The sequence below is a fragment of the Oryctolagus cuniculus genome, chromosome 1 (assembly GCF_964237555.1).
Source record: "Oryctolagus cuniculus chromosome 1, mOryCun1.1, whole genome shotgun sequence".
In the NCBI taxonomy this organism is placed as follows: domain Eukaryota; kingdom Metazoa; phylum Chordata; class Mammalia; order Lagomorpha; family Leporidae; genus Oryctolagus; species Oryctolagus cuniculus.
In genome coordinates this window covers 118,466,191-118,484,610 of record NC_091432.1, presented here as the reverse complement: position 1 = coordinate 118,484,610, position 18,420 = coordinate 118,466,191, and the positions used below count along the sequence as shown (strand labels likewise).

The window sequence follows — 18,420 nt, the reverse complement described above, 5'->3', positions numbered from 1 at the left end:
TTGCCCCACACTCTTGCCAAATGGGAAAGTGTGCATGTCACCTCACCTGCCGATCTCTCTCTGGCCACCAGGACTGACTCATGAGTTTCCCTCTGTTGGAGTATTTCCGCTTGCTCCCTTATCACCTGGCTAAATCCTCATCCTTGGGGTATAAGCCCAGACAGCCCTGCCCCTACGAACTCCCTGATCAAGATTTTATGAGGGTCTCCCCTAATGCCCACAGAGTGGTCCGCCCATGCCTGATTACAGCGCTGAGCACACAATACTGGAAGCACCTGCACCCCTGTCATCTTGTCGCTATTTCTCACTATTCTTTAAGCTCCAAAAGGGTATATCCACACTGGAATAATGCCTGAACATAGCGGGTACTAAATATGTGTTGAATGAATACCAAAGAACAAATGAATAAACAACAAATGAATGCAAGAGTTAGGATATATAAATGGAAAAAGACTTAATTCATACAAAACAGAACCCAATAGGAGGTCATCACCACGGTGGCACCTAACACAAAATGTGGGAGGGAGGGACTCAGGATGCAGCCAGGAAGAGGTCTGGGGGTTGACCCAGCAGGCACAGAGCAGGAAAGGAAGGGGTGGAGACATCTACAAAAACTGCCCCCTCCAACCCCCTGTACCCCCACCCCCATCCCATCTGCCTGAATCTCAGCTACCTGAGACCAGGGAGTCTCGTCAGTAAGGGACTTACACTATTTCATAAACTTTCTTTAAATTAAAATCCAGGCAACGCACATATATACACATATACCCCACAGACATCTTCGTCGCTGAAAGTTGCTCCCTATAAAATAAAAGAAGCTGTTTAAATGTCTTCCTTCCAAGCTAGCCCCACAGAGCTGGAGCTGAGAATACATTAGCCTTTAATGAAGTGAGACTCTCATCTTCCAGGAGACACCTCATTTAGCGCAATTGTTTCAGAGCCATTACAGAAAGACAATTACAAGGAAGCGGGGAGAGTAATTGGAAATGCTGGCAGGAGTTGGGCGAAATGATAATAAATAAAAATATTCAACCTAATAAGCTTCCAGGAGGGGGTGGGATGAAGAAAATCAACATAATTAGAACTGAACCTTAGCAAGGAAAAACAGACAGCAGGGTGGCAAGTGCTCAACTTGTACAGGAAGAAAGAAGTCACATGCTGTCAATGTTGATTCCGGGGTTGCAGGCCACTGGCCCCCTCCGGAAGCTGCTGGAGGGTGGAGGGGCACCCACAGCCCTGAGCTTGTTGGGGGCTCCCTGAGTGCTATTCCTGGCCACAGAAATCTGGGTGTGTGACATAGGCAGGCCCAGCCTGGCACAGCAGTAGGCTCCCAGTATGCTGGCTGGAGGCAGAGGGAGGAGCCCAGGCCCAAGCTCCAGTCTGCCCCTGCAGATCGCTGGTTGTGCAACTGTGGGCAGGTGGTCTCGGCTCTCTGGGCTTGGATTCTCTCGTCTTGGCCAGAAAGAGGTGAACCGTAGATCTGTAAGTGTTCCCTCTGTCTTCTGTCCATCTCTCCCTGTTGACCTTTCTCTCATGTTCACTCCTTATCTGATAGCTCCCTTACTTGGTTCTGAAATTTCAACACAGGAGCCTAGAAGTTAAGAGGAGAGTCTCAACCAAGCAACATCTATGTAAGAATCATTCCTGACCACTCTCTGCTTTCTCCCTGGGACCACTGATGCTTCCTGGCTTGCTCTGAGCCCAGCACGGTCTCACACAGTCCCTTCAGCACATTTGCAGGTGTTGAGAAGCCTGCCTCTTTCCTAAAAGGCTGTGAGTGCCGCAGCTTTTGCAGAGGAAATGACATGAGGCCTGGGATTTGTTTCTAAATGACCCCACTGAAGAATGGTGTGCAGCTATTTGCTGAAGAAGGGTAATGAGTCCACGGAGTTCATGACGTTCTGCTTTTTTGAAATGTTTGACAATGTACATTAGGAAAATCTCTTATCTGGTTAGATTCTGTTTGTTTGTTTGTTTATCATTGAAAGCAAAAGATTAGTATCTCAAGGTCAGGGACTTCAGTGAGGTCACTCCTAGGACCTGGCTCAGAACCATACACAGTAGGCACATATTTGGTGATTTGCTGCCTCCTGGTTCACTCATAAATTCATCAAGCATATTGTTGGGAAGTAAACAAAGGAGGATTAAAGCCAAGTCAGATGGTAAAACTTGAAAAGATTGTCTAATGGTCTCAATTCAAATCAACAGAATTCCAGTCACATTTATTTGTGAGCACCTGCTATGGACCAGGACCTGGAGGTTCACAGGAGAGCGGGATTCCCAAGTTCCTTTCCTTAAGGAATTCATCCTACAGCAAGGTTCAGTTCATAAAGTGTTAGGCAAGAGTAAGGCCACACCAGAGGGTGGGGCATTGTCAGAGTTCCCAGCGAATGTGCCTTAAGTATCACGATTTCATCCAAGTCTGATGTTTTTACATCTCCATCAGCAAAAACGATTTTAATACACCCTCACAACACACACATATAACATACATTTGTGTGTGTGGGTGTGTGTGTGTGTGTGTGGATATACTGCATCTGCTACCAATATATGATGTCTTATGGAATGCATTCAAAAAGAGAAAACTAAACAAGATAAGATAAAATTCAAGTAGATTAAACTGTACCATTTTCTTCTCTTATTCCAATGGCTCACCTTGTTTACTCTGTTTTGGAGACTTCGCCTGTAGATATCAGTATCCTGGGACGGGCCAGGCCTGCCATGCAGAAGTAATTCCAGTCTGCTCAGTAGGCCAAGCAGAATCTAACACCTGTTTTTCTTTTGCTGGCCACAGCATCTAGTTTCCAGTAACTGGTAAAGAACGCGCCTTCAGGTCTAACAGAACCCTGGGGCAAAAAAAAACTCAAAGCGGAAGATGAGAGAAGAACCCATACCCCTCACTCTGCAACAAGCTAGGAGTAGCATTCCTGTTTGCACATCCACGCGGCTCACATGTGTTGTGAATTCAGAACATGCCAGGCACGTGGAGCAAAGGCTGCAGAAGCAGCAGCCGGAGACCCTGTACTGACACAGCTCAGCGGGATGCAGGTGACACTGGACAGTGTCAGCAGGTTCCCGCCTCAGAGGGAGAAATTATTTTTCACTGAGGGATGTAGAAGACTTTGTACAGAGGTGGCATGGGAGCTGGAGGGATGGGCAGAACCCGGCCACACAGAGAGAACAGAAAGATTTCAGGAAAAGGAAATGTCCTTGGCAGAGATTCAAGTAAGAGGGGGGTCATTCTTCCCTGCCTATCCCACACCCCATCTGGAGATCTCATATCCTGGGGCTGGGTGGGAGAGAGCCAACACTTACTAGAATGGCAAATACAAGAGGCAGGGAAGGGCTCTCAGACCGAACACCCTGCAAACATGCCAGTGGTGAAGCTGTCCAACAAAACAAGCATTTATTGAGTGCCAAAGGCTAACGAGAGAGGAAGTTGTTCTAATAACTGGGCTTTCTCTGCTGTGGAGGGACTGAGCATGACTTGCCCTGCGGGTGACACAGAAGAGCCGACCCAGGACCATGCTGGCTCTAACATTCGGTTGTTTCACCTCTAGTACTCTTTCTAGAACCAGGCATCTCTAGTGTACCCATAACTGATACACAGTGTGACCAAGTTGCCCAGGACATTCAAGGAAGATAAGCTCCAGCTGAGATGTGGTCACATTCTCCTTATCAGGAAACTGAGATCAAACTGGGTAAACGAGAGGGGTGGAGGGTGTTCTAGCAAAGAGAACCACACATGAAGAAGCAGAGAGACACAAGAAAGCAGAAAGTGCCAGAGTCCTGGGAGGAGGTCAGAGGTCCTGGGGGTCGCTCCCAGACTGACCCTGCTGGGCCTCGTGTTGGGTGCTACACACAGCCAGTGCCTAATAAATGTGTTTTGATTGTAGACTGTCATTTCTCAGAAGTAAGGGCTGGGATAAGCAATTCATTCTTATAAAGCCCCAGGCAGTGCCACATGCTGAGACGCATTTATTAAAGTCTTTTGATGAGAGAGGGAGGGGCAAGAGGAGAAAAAGGAGGAAGGGAGCTGAACAGGGACTGCCCAGCCTCACCTCCACAGCCTCCCTCTTCCGATACCTAGGACCAGAGCCCAGGACCCCAGAGGGGAAAGTAGACAGGGCCCTGGGGAGCAAAGGTGAACTCAACAGTGTCCTGAGCCCTAACCAGCACCACCAATGCCTTTATTTTCTTGCATCTTCCCAACACCCTGTGAGATGAAATTATTCCTCTTCAACAGATTGGGAAACAAAGGCTAAGACATGATCCTATCTGGTCAGAAGGGGAAGTGGGAGCACAGAGGTTTGAACTTGAATTCTTGCTCCTCCACCTCTCCCTCCAGCTGCCCTGATGCTGCCCAGACGTGGGGCAAACTGGACCGGCAGAAGGCTGAGGCCCCAGGCCCCCTCCTGTCTGCTCTGCTGTCCCTGGACATCTCTCAGTGAAACTCCAGCAACTAGTGAGGACCTGCCCCCCGTGGAGCCTGATGCCCCAGGGCCCGGGCTGGAGATGACAGTAGCCCTCTGGGACCTGGAAGTCTCCTGTTAGGAGCACAAGGATCCTCAGTAGAGGAGTCCACAGCAGCCTAGATCCCTGCCTCAGCCTTTCATGCACTGTGCATCTGGAGAGGCCACACCCATCCTAGAGAGCCCCTGAGACCTCCCAGGCCCTGACATCACTGCTTTCCCAGGAGCCGGGATCCTGGGACCCTGGGATCCTGGGATCCTACTCCACCAAACCCGCTGTGCCTTAGACAAGCAAGCCATTGGGTCTCAGTTTCTCCGTTCAGTCCTGAGAAATTCAGTGACCTCGGGGTTCCTTCAGAAATGTATGGGCCTCTTCTTAATCCCCTAGAATTCTTTTTTCCCTTCTTGCCCAACCCCCAAAGCCAGAATCCCTTTCCTTGGGTGAGTCAGCTGCAGGCTGAGCTTCCGCATCCCAGGTTCACAAGGATCCCAGCCTAAGCCCTCCTGACAGAGGGCAGGATCAGGGCCTCTGTACAACCAGGCAGAGTGTGCTGCTTGGGTTTGGGGAAGCAGCAAGATTCCTGATTCCTGGAAATCCCAGTGTCTTCATCTTAGAGAGACATCCCAGTGCAGAAGAAAACCTCTGGAGTCACCCAGACCTGAGCAGATCCGTGTGCTCCACTCTCTAGTTGTGGAACCGTGAAGGGGTGGCTTCCCCTCTCTCGGCCCCATTCCCTGGTCTGTCCTGTCTCAGGGCTGGTGGGACAGTCACAACAGACAGTGCGTGCTCAGTGCCTGTCACATCGCAAAGCTCTTCTCCCATCCTAGAGGAGAATAACAGCAGGACTCCTAAAGTACTTGCAGTCTCAGGAATTACATGGTACAAGGAAGAGGAGCTGCCCCCCAGCCTCAGCCAGCACCAAGGCTGAGCAGTTTCATGATGCAAAGTCCCCACCACTAGCAGAAAAAGGCTCCCCCAGGGAGATCCAGATGGGTCACTTAAATGTGATATAATTAAAAAATGGGTTTCACGTTATAAAACGACAGTGCTGCAGGTACTTGGCCCCAGGCAGGGTTGACCCTAGAGCCCAGGTGATCCTAGAGCCAGGACATTACCCCCATGTGGCCCCCTGCACCAGAAAACAGCTTCTCTCGTGTCCCAGCCTAGAACTGGATGGGCTTCGAGGGCCAGTCTCACAGGCACCCCACCCTCCCGCAGGCGCCCACCCCAGCCCAGCCTAATTCAGTCCTAAGTATCCCTGAGGTGCCTTCCAATTTCCCACCGCAATGAACGCCACAGAATGCAAATGCGGGTGGATGTGGGGCACAGATGCTCACACTCACTTAATTGAGGGAACACCTTGGATTAAACACTTTGCAAAACACTCGCAGACAGGTTCAGTGCGCTTTGTAATGAAAAACCTCCCAGCCCCCTGGCACTTTGCTGAGACTGCCTCGGGGTGGGAGTGAGAGGGTGACGTGGGGGTGGGGCTTGGGAGTTGGAGATCCCGAGCAGGCAGCAGACAAGACCCAGGAAGAAGGCGAGGGAGCTAAGCCCCTGGGAGGGCTTCCAGCAGATTCTCTGCCTGCTGCCAAAAGACAGCCTCCGGGAGGTCTGGGGGTGAGAGTGGCAGCGTCTGCCTCCCCAGGTGGGACACTGCTCACCTGTAGGGGTCAGCAGCAGGCGGTCACCTCCTGGCCCACAGGACACAGTTCCAACCTGGAGGCCTCACTGCTCAGCAGCTGTCTGGGATTGGAGTCCTTAGGGAAGATCAGCCTCATTGACCTCTGGGGTGTGAGGGTAGGTGGGAAATATCTCAGAAATTTGGGGCAGGCTTGCAAGGTGGTGCTAATCTCTCTGAAGCTTCCTCTTCCTCCACTGCCCTTGGAGCTTAGGACGCTTCAGAAGTTCAAATCCTGTGCAGCTAGCAAACCCTCCCCTGCGTTTTTCATTCACCATCCATTCATTTGCTTGGCTCTGGGTCAACAGGGACCAGCAAATCCCAGCTCCTGCCCTGGCAGAGTACACAAGATGGTAAGGGAGGCATTAACAGTCCAAGGGACACTGATGCACGCCCCCAGGGAGGTGTCCTTGCTAGGCTCTCAGAAGCCTGAAGACAGTGCAGTCACTTGGTGTGACAGGGTCCAAAGACCAGAGGAGAAAAAGGGGAAAGGCATTCCTGGCAGAGGGAACAGCATATGCAAAGATAATGAGGCATGGAATTAAAGAGCCATTGGCTGGGGTCGGCACTGTGGCGCAGTGGGTTAAAGCCCGGGGCCTGCAGGACCAGCATCCCATATGGGCACCAGTTTGAGTCCCAGCTGCTCCACTTCCAATCCAGCTCCCTGCTAATGTGCCTGGGAAAGCAGCAGAGGATGGCCCAAGTCCTTGGGCCTCTGCACCCACTTGGGAGACCTGGAGGAAACTTCTGGATCCTGGCTTCGGATAGGCTCAGCTCTGGCTGTTGTGACCATTTGGGGAGTAAACCAGCAGATGGAAGACTCTCTCTGTCTCTACCTCTCTCTGTAACTCTGTCTTTCAGATAAATAAAATAAATCTTTTTTAAAAAGTTTTTTTTTTTTTTTTTTTAAAAAGTCAGTGACTGAAACTCAGGAGAGACCATTCCTACAGGTCCACATGCAGGGCCCATGGCATAAGTGAAGCTGGACTATGTCTCCTCCCACCGCAGTTACAGTCCGCTGAGGAAGTAGAGAGGGCAGGGGTCTCTGGGCTGAGGCTCCTGCCCCTGAGAGTTCTCACCATTGGGCAAATCCAGGACCAATGCCTATAATGATCGCTCTATAAGTCTCAGAGTTCAAATCAAGCCTGAATGATTTTATATTCTTGAAAACAGAATCCCTAATTTTCAAACACAATGATCACTTCAAGTGTAATAACCATTATAATAATAACCTCTTACACTTGTGCAGTGCTTTGTAGTTTATAAAACACTTTCACATGTCTCTTATAATTCTCTGCCAACAACCCTCTGAGAAAAATAGAATAGGGAGTATGCTTATTCTTGCTCTGGGGATAAAAAAATTAAATCCCAGGGTTCCAGCTAAGTCAATAACAGAACCAGGGCTCAAACCCAAGTCTGTCTGACACCAAAGTGCATACTTGTTCAATCCTTCACTTGCGGGTTCACCAAGTGTTTGTTGAGCACCTGCTGTGTGCTTGGAGACATCACAGACTCAGAGGATATTAGGATGATTACAAGGCCAGATGAAGAGAGAGATCACGGACAGACGTACTGAACCTAAGAGCACAAAGCAGAGCACTGAAACTCAGGAACCAAGGAAGGCACAGAGCCACTCCCTACAAAGACTGTCCCACTGGCACTCTACCCCCGCTCCTGTGTGCTCACACACGAAGATCCCTGGACTTCCCCTGCCACAGCAAGGGACACAGACTGCTCCACTCTGTCATCCAGAATGCCATCCAGAACAATCCAGAACCAGCAGCCAGAGGATGCCCCATGGGGCCCGTGCTTTGCTCCAGCTTCAGCACACCCAGATCCAGGCACCCAGGCAAAGGCAGGCATTGGCACATGTGCAAGCCCTGGCATGCACACTTCCAGGGACGCGTGTATAAGCCCTGGCACATGAGGAGAGAGACGTACACACTTCCAGGACTGGGATGCATGTGCGAGCCCTGGCACCAGGAGGAGAGGGGGCATGCACACTTCCAGGACTGTGTGCGAGCCCTGGCACCATGAGCGGGCGTGCACACTGGGACGCGTGGGAGCTTTCATCTCCCCATAGGCAGATGCTTCTGCGGTTCCCAGAAGCCCAGATACAAGCAAAGACTGCTTGGGTCTCTGCTAAGGACTGACAAACTCTAGTGCGCTCTGCAAAACAATGCCCACCCTGCAGAGACCCTGTGAACATGTGAGGAATGAAAGCCCGGCACATAGAAGGAGATGGACAGGTGAAGTATCCTCCTGCCTGCAAGCTCGAAGGCAATGATGACAGGTGACTTCATGGCCTCGACAGAAACCAGCCCCCAGCGCCCCACCATCGTCCATCCGGGGCTTTGGGAGCGTCCTGGAGTGCCTCTCCATCAACCACTCCTTTCCCAGCTCACGCACTCATCCTTGCACTCAACCAATGCTGTAGGATGCCTGTGGTGTGCAGGCAGGATTCTAGGTGCGGGGATTCGGTCCTTAATGTGGGTAACAGTGTTTGGGGTCCTGTGCGGATCTACCGAGGAAGGAGTACATCAGAGTCAGGTCGGGGAGGCAAGAGCACCTGTAAGGAGGTAGTCACTGACAGACATGTGAGCCAGGTATTATGCGAGAAGCAAGGGTTGCCCAAGCTAAGGATATTCCAGGCCAAGAAGTAGCAAGTGCAAAGGGACTGAGGCATACAAGTATACAGAGTATTTGAAGGACAATAGAGCAATCGGGTCTATGTGACCTGTCATGGTCATCCAGGCCAAGGAAGCTGACCTTTAGCCTGTAGATGGTAAAGAACCACTGAGGGTGGCCCAGCATGGAGTGAGAGAGTCACATACAGTGTTAGTCTCCCATGACCCATACTTTCCAAGACCCCCAGTGGATGCCTGAAAGTGTGGATGGTACCTTTTTTTCCCTATACATACCTACATACTTAATGATAAAGTTTTATTTGTAAATTAAACACAATAAGAGACTAATGAAAATAATTAATAATAAATAGAACAATTTCGACAATATACTCTAATAGAAGTTATTTAACACTTACAATTGTTTATTTCTGGAATTTTCCATTGAATGTTCTCCGACCTCAGTTGACCCTGGATAACCGAAACTGCAGAAGCAGAACAGCAAATCCAGAGAAAATACCTGGACTTGCGGCAGCATTAACAGGCCCCGGCTCCCCCAGCACAGCGCTGGGCTCCACTGCAGATAAGGGGCTCTGTTGGCCTGGCTCCGAGGATAAATGAATCTGACGAGGTAGTTTCCTCTTTGATTCATGCAATTAATTATCCCTGGAGAAATGGCCAATTTTGGAGCAGGCTTTCATCTCTGAAAAGCCAGACTGGCTGACTCACAGAAGGGGTCCCCACACCACCACGGTCCCCCCACAACCAGGGCTGCTGGGAACAGTGCTTGGAAGTCCGTAAGAACCTCTCTCTGAAGCATTTGAAAATGGATAATGGTAGAGGGGACAAGAGCCGTCCAGGGAGAAAAGAGGGGAATCCCTTCTAGCTGGGCAAAGCTTTGTGGACAGGGAAAGCTGAGGCTTCCTTGGCGTTTGCAAACCCTGCTCAAAACTGTTCACCGCGGGGAAGCGTCTCCCTCCCTTCCCGTGTTTTTTCCTCCTCCCCCTCCCATGTCTCCTTCCAAGCTCCTCTCCAGAAAGGTTTATGGAGGAGACGTCAAATAGCCCCCTCTCCTGCAGGCATAGTCACACCAACTGAAAGGAGATTTAATTAGCAAAATCTCGTTAGGCAAACGAAATTATCCGTAAGACAATACTCCTCTGGACAGGGGGTATGATTAAACAAAGCCATTAATTGAGAGTTGCTTTGGCAGCTCCCCGGATGGGTTCCTCTTCAGGCAGGCCCCACTTTGCCTCCTCCGACCAAGGGGATAGCCTGTTGGTCTCCCAGCAGCCCCTAGCCCCACTCCCTCTGCACTTCCTCTCCCTCTTCCCGGGCCCCTCCACTAGGGGTTGCAGACCTGGGCATCTCATCAGCGGCCTCTCCTCTCCGCAGCCAGATTCCTGCTAAAGTGCCTTGATTGCATAATGTCTATTTGCATAATGTAAATTGCAATCTCCTAGCTCGGGAGGCAGGAATCACAGAACAGCCATTATTTTTTACCACTCCACAAAAACTCTACATTTAGAAAGCAGATTTGCAGCTCAGAAAGCCGTATAAATCTGAATCCGCCAGAAACACCATTAAATCACACCAATTAAGCCGGACCCACGAAGAATCCCTGTCACTGCTCCCTGTGCGCTCAAGGACTCCCAGCCCAGATGGAGGCCAACAGAAACTGGAGGGCCGTGGCAGTGGGCCTGGAGCTGGAAGAGGTGGGGGATTCTGTCATACAAACCTTAACACACACCCCAAGCACCCGCTCCCCGTCAGTCAGGACCTGGTTGAGCAAGGAGAGAGAGTGGGTGGAACCAGTCTGCTTTTTCTAAGCTCCTTGCCTGATTCCTTGTGGGCACACAGTCTGACTGTCTGCAGAGTTTTAACTTACAGAGCAGGAGAGAGCGTGTGCCTGCACCTTTAGCAAACGTAATGGGGAGATCCAAGGTTTGGCACGTGGGGGTGAAACCACCCCTCTGGCTGTTCTTTAATGACCTTTTCTTTCTTCTCTTAGGTCCCCTCCAGCCAAAGGAAAGAAAAAATGAGGGCAAATCCTGTTCAGACCGGGCTGTGCTGGCCAGATTCTGAGCTCCGTTTAAGAGCTGCTCCCTGGGGGTCACAGGGGACAGGGGTGAGTCCCAGGCCTCTGGAAAGGGGGCATCCCCTTGGATAACTCCCTCAGATTCCAGCCTCTCTGCGGCAGTACACCTGGTTACTCTTTTGCCTCTTTATTGCTCATTCAATATTCATTTGTCAAAGGGCAAGATGCTAATGTATATTATTAAAATATTAATAGTTTATGAGTGAACTTTTATGGAGAGCACAGTTAAAGGCAAGACTTTCTTGACCATCTGTCAGCAACAACAGAAAGGTGTAACTCTTCTGTTCGACTCCACTTTGTATTTGTTCATTAGGTGAATGAATGACAGCACCCCTGAGTGCCTATTGTGCGCCCGTACTGTCAGGAGCTGGAGTTCCCCCAACAGTTCAGGGAAGGACAGACAAGCCCATGGCCGCTCTAGAGATGAGGAATCTGAAGGCCAAAGAGATGTGCCCAGGATCACAAGGATGTTACGTCGTGAGGCTGGGATTCAGATCTAAGATTTAGACTTCAAATCCAACATGTCCTCCCGTAAGCAGGTGGCTTGAAATCTAAGTGATCTTCAAGCTCGTGTCTGTTTCCTTCACCTGCCCAAACTAAACATTCATTTCCTGACCTAAAGTTTCATGAGTGAGAAAATGGGAAATCATTCCATACTTTCCTAGAGCCTCCATAGAGTGGGCCCACAGCAGATAGAAGCAGCTTACTAGAATCTTAGAGCTGGACATGATGTCATGAGACATCTCCATTTCACAGGGGAATAAACGGAGTCACAGGGAAGTGGTTTAAGTCCACAGAATACAGAATGAATGACAACTCCGATTCTTCCTAGGGTATTTCTCTTGTTTTCTTAACCTCCTCTCCTTTTCCATAATACAGAGGTAGTAACAGGATCCCATAAAGCAGTTTAAAGGCTCAACAAAAAATGCACCCCAAGTGTTTCCATAGTGCCTAGCACTTACTGATTAGTGTTGGTTACTAGTACTAAAGATTACTAGTATGAATAGTGAGCAACATGGAAGAATCCAAACCCTACCTTCGAACTCCACCATCTTTCCATCAAGCCCAAGGCCACATACCCCTCTCTTTACGGCATACCCCCCACCATCCCAGCCATTCTCAGGTCTTAGTCCTTGGGGAAGATAAGCCAGTTCTGTTTCCACTTTTGGTTACTTGGGTTTTGTTTCTATGCCCTTAAGTCATGAGAAGGCATGCAGGACACTCAGTTTCTCTTTCCAGTTGTAACTGCATTGGAATCAGGAAATTGGACAATGATAGGGAGCCCAGATCCTGGTGTGAGGCAGAGGGGAAGGCAGGAGGCTAGAGGACCAGGAAGCAAGAGGTTCCCAGAGTTCTCCAGTCTCCAGAACAGCCCCTGTAGCTTCGTAAACCCTGATGTTTGGCTGAAGCCTAGCCCAGCTTTGGGCTCTGCAGGTGTGGAGAGCCTGGATGCCAGTGAAGGTTCCAAGGCCTGTGCAGTCCCGGGTCGTAGGTTAAGGCGACACTTCAAGCTTAGCTTGCAAACTGGACCCACTCCTGCTGAGAAGGACTATGAGGTTGAGGATTCACTAGCTGCAGCATCTCTGTTTCCTGCCCAAGAAGGAAGCCCAGGCTGGCCTAGAGGGGCCCTTCCAACTCAGACATTCTATAAGCCAAGGGACAGTTTAAGTCACCTAGTTCATCTTTCTAGGAGGAGTACCGCATGCCCAGGAAGGGCCCATTTCATTCTTTCTGGGATAGAGATGAGGCTGTGCTGGACTAGACGCTAGCAGACACTTGGTGGATACCCACTAAGCTAGACTGTAGTCTCCAAAGATGCCTACAACCATATCTAACTCAGGTTCTTCTCTAAATGAGATGCTGTTACTCCTTCTGGAGAGCTGGGGGTGTCTGCTCCCTTCTCTGAAACCGAGGTGGACCCTTGCAGCTGCCCCAGTTAGAGAATGTGGTGGAGGTAATGCAGCTGGACTTTGGAGGGACAGTCACAAAAGGTGACACAGCTTCCACCTGGCTTTTGCTCTCTCTCAGGATGTCACCCTTGGAATCAGGCCACATGGAGAAGCCACATGGGTGTGGCCAACAGTCCCCACTAAGGTATCAGCCAACGGCTCCCAGCACATCCCAGCAGAATGGGCGGATGAGCCATGGATGATGCAGCTTTCGAGCTGACCTCGCTGAGACACCAGACCTGGTACCGTCATGCCCCAGCTGAGCGCCTAGCTCACAGAATCAGTGTTATTAAGCCACTGTATTCTGGGACGATTTGTTACACGGCCTAGCAACTGGGACTCCACTCAAATTAAACTGAAATGCTATCTCCCACTCAGAGCCAGTTGTCACTGACCCTGTCTCTGAAACTTTAGACTTTCACACTCTTCCTTCCTCAACTGGCTCTGTCCCTCTGAACTGCCTCCTGCTCCTCATCTTTCTCCCCCACCAAAAGGCAGGATCCTCGGGCCTGAGGTGGCCTTGGCAAGCCACTCCCTGCAAGATCATCTGGCTCTTCCCATGCAGAGTCCTGGGACCTGAAGGAAGTTGCTCTTCCCTGCAGAGCTGATGTGCATCCCTGGGAGCAGCTTTCCTGGGAGTGGGAAGCCCAGGTCCAGGTGCCCGGTTGCCCTCCAGGACAGAGAGACATGTGCAGACTTATTTCTCCTCCACCGTCAGCTCTCGTAAAGGTTCACGCTCAGCTTGCTCCTCATCCTTGACTTGACTTATGAGGTCCCTCTAATCTCCGGTGCGAGGAGACATCGATTCTCACAAAGGTCATTATCTTCTAGCGTGGTTCCCCCCACCAGCCTCAGCCCCATCTCCTAGGCAGGCTTTCCTGGAACAGGATGGAGGGAGGCACCCTTCCCCGCCCCCTCGGCCTGGGGATCCGACCACTCCAGAGCCCAGGCTGCAGAGGAGGTACCCTGGGAGCTGAGGCCCGTCAATCACCCAGGCGACCAGCACTGAATCGCAGGCCATTAGGCGGGAGGCCGGCGCCCTGCTCACTCACCGGGCAGCCATCGGCAGGATGTTAGACGATCGCAAGGCGGCCATTCTTATGATTTATTCAAATACTCATTACAGTCAATCTATTTTTACACAGAGGTGAAGATGTGCGCTGATAACGGTTAATCATTTATAATTCCATGGACTGGTTGGAAGCCAATGTACTATCAAAGTCACAGCAGCGGCCCAGCCTCGGGTAACCCCAGAAGGGTGGAGAAGCCTGCGCAGGGTAGCCCGGGCTTCCTGCTAATATTTACCACGCTGAGACTAGGTGGAGGGTGCGGTGGGAAGAGGAAGAAGCAGGAACCCCAGACTGCACCCTCCAGGAGCTCATGGCCTCTCTGCAGAGTGCATAATACTGGCCAGAGGAGAGGGCAGCAGGTAGATGCTGCAGACTCTCAGAAGAGGGAGAAACCACTTCTTGCTGTAATTACCAAAGAAGGCTCCACGGGGGAGGCTGGTTTTAGACGGGGCCCTACAGGTGGGTGGACTTAGTGGGGAGAGCAAACACGACTATGTTAGCATGAAGTATGAGGGGGTGCTGTGGAAGGGAGGTGGTCCACAGTGTTCCCTTTATTCTCCCTGCCTTCCCAGAAATAACCAGGTGCAAAAGCAAGGGTGGGCTATGAACCTGGCCCCATTTGGAAGCTGATGCTGCCACTTGCTTCTTTCACTGTCTGGGTTGGCCTTGAAAATTCAAAAACATCCTTCTTCCGTACTCATGACACGTGTAACACGCAGACACCACCTTAATGCACAATCAATACAGTCTAATTAATAGGATGTCATATATGTCACAATCACACATAATCTAATTACAGCACCACTATATTTTACACTCTGACTAGTCCATTTGTGAGAGTTTCTCTTGCACAACGCATGACTGTTAGAGATCAGGTTCAGGGCTGGTCTTGAACCCATTCCCTTATTGAGTCAGCATGAAAAAAGCATCAATCAGAGTTACTTACAGTTCACAGCCCCTTTTCCAGTGAGCGGCATGGAGGATGGGAAGTCTCAGAATCCTGCTCCAGATTTCACCTGTCAATAAAAGAAAACACCTTTATAGACTGAGTGAGAGTTTGCTGAGGATGACAGCCAGGAGAGGTGGAGTAGACCCTTAGACAGGTTTGGCTTCAGAGCAAAGCCGGGGCTGGCCATCCTGTACCCACAGCATAGGATGGGAAAGTTTCCTAGAAAGGGGCTTCTGGAATGAGAGGATTATTGTCTAGAGAGCTAGCCAGGACAGGGATATGGGATCCCGCCCTCTTCCACCCACTTGGTGCCCCCATTTAATATGAGTTTCATGCCCTTCCCTATAGGAATCCAAGAGGAAAAAAACATAGTTCCTGGCTGTTGAGTACCCCTAGCTGACCAAAGCTGTAATCATTTAATCATGACTCACGCCTTCTGCCTGATGGAAGGCCCCATGCAGGGGGACAGAGCCGAGAGGCCCTGCGAAAGCTTGCAATCCAGAGAAGGCTGCACAAAGCAAGCAAATAACGTAACGGACCCCATTGTTTATGGTGAGAATGTGGAAGTGTTACGGAAGCTTAGAACTTTCCAGTGAAGGTGAAGAGTCCAACTGGTCCCAGGACTGGAGATATCAACAGCCAGACAGTCTTAATTCTCTGTCTGGGATAAAATAATTTAAAAAAAAACATAGGAGCAGATGTTTGGGGTAGCAGTTAAGACACAGATAGGGATGAGTGCTTGGTTCGGATCCTGCCTACTCTGCTTCTGATTCAGCTTCCTGCTAAAGCACATCCTGGGAGGCAACAGATGATGGCTTAAGTATTTGAGTTCCTGTCACCCATATGGTGACAGTTCCTGAATCCTGGCTTTGGCCTGGGCCAGCCTTGGCTGTTGAGGGCACTTGGGCTATGAACCAATGGATAGTACGGTCTGTGTGTGTGTGTGTTTGTCTGTGTGTGTCTGTCTCTCTATCTCCCTCTGCCTTTCAAACAAATATGTAAACAATAAAAAATTTAAAAATCCAGCACATATTCATCACATGTTTGCTACATGAGCTATGCCTACTGGGTGTTGCACGAATAAAATCTGTGGGTCTTAGAAGTGTTGCCACCACTTCACTGGGGAAGTAATATCACTCATGGGAAACAATATCAGCTAAGACAAGACTATAAATAAAGTTGGGTTTAACTGTGTGGTAGAAAGGTCGCTTTCTCTCCACAGAGAAATGAAGTTGGCAAGAGTTAAAGCACTCAAGGGAATTTTCAGAGAGAGGTAGTCTTGGAGGACTGAACAGACAAGACTTAGCTGGTAGAAGGGAGAGGAGGGCACGCCAAGAAAAGGCAGCCCACCTGAGCAAGAGTGAGGTGGAGGGCATAGGGGACCCTAGGACATGGAGGAGAGTCTGCCTGAAGGAGGCTAGAGGAGAGAACAGTGCCCAGTAAGCAGGATGCGGCATGGCACCCAGGGCTTTGAGCACCAGGCAAGAGAGATCAGGCTGGATAGTGAGCTCAGAGAACCAGTATAGTTTTTTTCTATAAGAAAATGGAATGAAGTAGTACCCCACTCCCACCCCTTTGGTATAATGAAGACCAGAGACGCTTCTAAGAAGAAGGCAGGGTTTCAGCTGCAAGATTCAGGTACGGGGTATACCTAGTGAGTCGTGCACTTGGACATACATGGTCCCTCTATTGGATTATAATGTCCTCTGGGCTATCTACCCACATCTGCATGATCAAGGCCCATAAGTCATGGATATACATCAGGAACAAGACTAGAGCCCTGGACTGTGAATCGTTGAGGTCAAGGACAACCCCATGTGCGTCTTTATACCCCCAGAATGTAGTAAAGTGGCCAGCATGAGTTGGGGTCTCGGTAAATATCTGTTTAAAGTGTTGAACAGTAGACTCTGTTTATTCCAAAAAATGGGAACCTCAGAACCAGCCCTTGGTGGACAAGGGGCTCCAACGTGTGTCATTCTAAACTACTTGCACATCACTAGTGAACACCATATGAACTCAGTACACAAAATCTCTGGATTAAATTTCAAGGAGCTGCATGCTCTATTCTTGCCTTCTGGGACTGTCCATCCTCAGATGGGCACCAGTGACTTGAAAGAAGGATGGCAGACATGGACATACAGGATGGAAAGCCAAGAAGGGTGGCTGGTGGGCTGGACAGATTTAAGCATCTCGTCAAGTTTTAACAAGAAAAAGGAGGGACTAAAATTTAAAAGTCCATTTTCCATTTAACAATTTTATTTCTTGTAGAATAAAACATCATGACAACCACAAATGAAATCATTTAGAAAATAAAGAAGCCAGCACCGCGGCTCACTAGGCTAATCCTCCGCCTTGCGGCGCCAGCACACTGGGTTCTAGTCCCGGTTGGGGCGCCGGATTCTGTCCCGGTTGCCCCTCTTCCAGGCCAGCTCTCTGCTGTGGCCAGGGAGTGCAGTGGAGGATGGCCCAAGTGCTTGGGCCCTGTACCCCATGGGAGACCAGGATAAGTACCTGGCTCCTGCCATCGGATCAGCGCAGTGCGCCGGCCGCAGCGCGCCGGCCGCGCCGGCCATTGGAGGGTGAACCAATGGCAAAGGAAGACCTTTCTCTCTGTCTCTCTCTCTCGCTGTCCACTCTGCCTGTCAAAAAAAAAAAAAAAAAAAAAAAAAAAAAAAAAAAAAAAAAGAAAAGAAAAGAAAAAAAGAAAATAAAGAAAAATTGTCCACAATTTCATTACTTTAAACCATCAAATTATATCTGTCCACAAGTAAATCCACTTTTAAATTGAATCTGTTTCAGGAAAAAAAAATGACAAGAATACATACACCAAATCCTGCTCTTACATTAAAAAAAATCAATTATCAAAACTCAAAATGGGGTGATCTGGTTTGGAAAAGAAGAAAGGACCTGGGTTATTTGAGTTAAATGCAAGTTCAAGATGAGCCTAGAGTATGGTGTTGATGCCAAAATCACTAAATGTGACCTTAGGTGTCATGAATAGCCATTGGGAGTCCTGGACCTATCATTCTGTGTTAGTTCTATACACTGTCCTGGGATCATATTTTAAGAATTCTGATAGTCATGAGTAGAAGAGAGAGGTTGAAAGAGAGGGCATTTAGCCTTCTAGGTAAGACATTGTGTCCCACATCAAAGCACCTAGGTTTGATTCCCAGCTGTAATTCCTGACTCCAGCTTCCTACTAATGTGCACCTTGGGAGGCAGCAGGTGACTGCTCAAGTGGTTGGGTCCCTGCCACCCACATGAGTGGATTGAATTCCCAGCTCCCAGGTTCAGCCCCAGGCAGCTAGAGAATGAACCTGTAGATAGGATTTCCCTCTATCCCTCTCTCAAACAAAATAAAAATTAAATTAAACACAGAGAGAGAGAAAGGTAAGAGAAGATGTCTAGTGTTGGCATTGTTGATTCAAAGTCTAGTGGTTAGAAGTGAAGCTCTACAGATTTGATTCTGGCTTGACCATTCACAAGTTACTTAGCTCTTCTGTCAATTTTTCATCTATTAAATGGGATTAATAAAAGTCCTACCTCTAAGAATGGATGTGAGGATTGAATATTAAC

At 49.5% G+C, this 18,420-nt stretch overlaps 1 protein-coding gene across 4 annotated transcripts in view; it reads right to left on the bottom strand.

Annotated features, from left to right (window-relative positions):
* Positions 1–18,420, bottom strand: part of PKNOX2 (PBX/knotted 1 homeobox 2) — a 274,750-nt gene that overhangs the window by 184,698 nt on the left and 71,632 nt on the right. For all 4 annotated transcript variants that reach the window (XM_008259803.4, XM_002708693.5, XM_051848275.2 and 1 more), the window contains exon 2: positions 14,842–14,911. The gene's annotated coding sequence lies outside the window, so the exon portion shown is untranslated. The remainder of the gene's footprint in view (positions 1–14,841; positions 14,912–18,420) is intronic.